Raw genomic sequence first — 2,717 nt, 5'->3', positions numbered from 1 at the left:
AAGAAGAAGAAGAAGAAGAAGAAGAAGAAGAATGTTTTCTCTAGCACCCACTTCCGCATGTAGCTGCCCTAAGCGTTTTAAAATGCCTCCATCCTAACACAAAGTACAAGTTAATGAACATGCACTGTGCCCTGTAGATTAACGCTTACACATAAGCAAACAGTCATACTATAACAGAAAAGTCGAAGACGGTATGCACATCACACTATGGACGTAAGATTCCTCTAAAGAAAAAGGACAAACATTCAATATGGCCTTTCAAAAGGAATATTCTTAACTAATTTAAAATTCTGTCTCACACTTTGTATCCCTTAAAACCACCCTAAGGTGTTCAACACCTCATTGCCACACTTTGTGATTATTCTGGAGGCGGGACTTCCAAACTCAACCTCCATCACCGATAGGACCGAGCTAAATAGCAAACAAACAACAATCAACAAACAAACAAAAAATCGTGTAAAGAGCCTTTCCAAAGAACACAACGTCGGACTGAGCTGAGCCTCATAACCCCGAACCCACTATTTACGGTGTGCCAGTCCTAGTCGAACCACTAAACTACCAGTACCACCGACAGATGCTAGGGTCATACATTTACACCAAAAGCCATGAAAAGTGAACCTTTTTTTGTATTCAGCTGTACATTGCAAAGGAGCGGCAAACGTACTTGCCAACAAGTATTGCTTCGGTGTATCTTCATTTTGACTCCAAGGATAGTAAATCTCACAGATCTCAACTCTTTCCCCGCCATATTCCAATGGTTAAATCAGGTAGACACTTGTCGGACTAATCGGATGGGAATGATTGGATCGTAGAGGACAATCTGACAGATTAATACACTGATTCCAGCTTGTTTTATGGAAGAACAGACTATGACATTTGTGGTGGTGCGAGAATGCTTTGCTTTTGACAAAGAATGTCTTTGGTTGTTCGCCGACCTTCCTAACCTCATCATTTTAATCATGTCCCTATTTGTCCGACCAGTGAGGCGAAAGAAATTGTTCACTTGCAAGATGAGATTAGTGGTGAAAGAAATAATGGTTTATGTAATTGGGTAATATTACCAAATAATCATACGTAGGAAGATTACACTTAAAAATACAATTTGTCTAAACAAATAGAGAGAGAGAGAGAGAGAGAGAGAGAGAGAGAGAGAGAGAGAGAGACAGAGGGAGAGAGAGAGAGAAAGAGAGAGAAAGAGAGAGAGAGAGAGAGAGAGAGAGAGAGAGAGAGAGAGAGAGAGAGAAAGAGAGAGAGAGAGAAGGATCATGTAACAGAGGCAGATGGAATAGAGCGAAGGTCAGATTTTAACTGGCTTCACAACGACTTCAAAATGGAAGACAACGGATAGGAAACAGGCAAAGCAACCGAGCCAAAGGGCCAAATTCCTGTAAAGATCATTTCGTGGGTCGTCGGCGGGTGCTCTGGTATGGTTAACTTCTTCCTTCCTATAGAATATTAACCGCCCTTATCTCTCCTCCTTCATTTTGTGTTTGTTACTCTCTTGTAACACCTCAAATCTACGGCACTTAATGACCTGCTTGTGTTGCAAGTGCTTTAACAAAAACCAAAACTAAAAAAAAAATTATTTTCGAGCCGAGCCTTGAATCCCTGATTACGATTAATTACGGGTCCGGTAGCCTGCCCACTTGACTGCTGACGTCCCCCTATCTTAATCTCATTTGTTCACTAACTTTTAGCAATTGTGTTGTGGCTTTAAAAAACAAAATCATGTAAGCGCGTGACGTTATTTGTTGCGGTTCATCAAGTTTATCCCTCATTACACCTCGACAGGTTTTCTCCAACTTACTCGATTATAATGTATTTCATTTCTACTCTATGACGTCATCTTGTATTGGTGCAGATCCGCTGCGTCAGAAAAGAAATCCCCAAAAGAAATCATACTTTGGTTGTCTACTGGTTCGGCTCTCGTGCTCGTAATCGAAGGGTTGTAGGTTCGAATCCCGTTAGGGGTCCAACGTTGTGTTCTTGGGAAAGGCACCTTTCAGCTTTTACACGATTTTTCCTCACTGCACACAGGTGGGAGTGAGGTCCCAGCTATAGACAGCGAAGTATCATGTCAGTTTGTTGATGTTCAAACTAGTGTAATCCGCTGCTTCCACTGTATGCTTCCGGAAGCCGAAATTGTCTTTGAGAATTCAAGGGTCTGCTAGGGTAATAATTTAGATTATCAAGCGAATAGAGCTTGCTTTGAGCGGGATATGAGCTCTAATAACTTTATACTGGCATCGTGGTGAAATCAGGCTCTCGTCAAAGTAGTTAAATCAAAGAAATCGGTATTTTTGGGCCGATGAGTAATTTTTGTCTAATTTTCTCTTTCTGGCTCAGCATCTTGTACGTCCATTTAAAAACACATTTCTGTGTGGATTTTACTGAAAAACATTTAAAGGCATGAAAAATGTAAGTTTTCAGTTCCCAAGAACTCTCCAGCTTGGAAGTCACCAACTTTTGTTGACCATTTTCTCGCTAATTATACTTCTGAAACCAAACGACACCTGACTTCCTTCAATCGCTAATATTTCGACTTCTATTCAACATAGATCGATATCTTACTCACCAAAAGGATGGCAAATGAACAGGCTTTAAGATGATACAAATAACCCCACATGCCCAAAAATTGACGAGCTCCAGATTCCGCCACGTCATGCCACATTTATTAATATTATTATTATTATTATCATTATTATTGTTATAATAAT

General features: G+C 40.3%; 1 protein-coding gene across 1 annotated transcript in view; it reads left to right on the top strand.

Moving 5' to 3' along the window:
• Window positions 1-2,717, top strand: part of LOC101851529 — a 35,082-nt gene that overhangs the window by 9,681 nt on the left and 22,684 nt on the right. The window lies entirely within an intron of this gene.

This window comes from Aplysia californica, unplaced genomic scaffold, assembly GCF_000002075.1.
Source record: "Aplysia californica isolate F4 #8 unplaced genomic scaffold, AplCal3.0 scaffold00612, whole genome shotgun sequence".
Lineage (NCBI taxonomy): Eukaryota > Metazoa > Mollusca > Gastropoda > Aplysiida > Aplysiidae > Aplysia > Aplysia californica.
The sequence above is the reverse complement of the archived record's forward strand: the minus strand, read 5'-3'. Positions and strand labels throughout refer to the sequence as shown.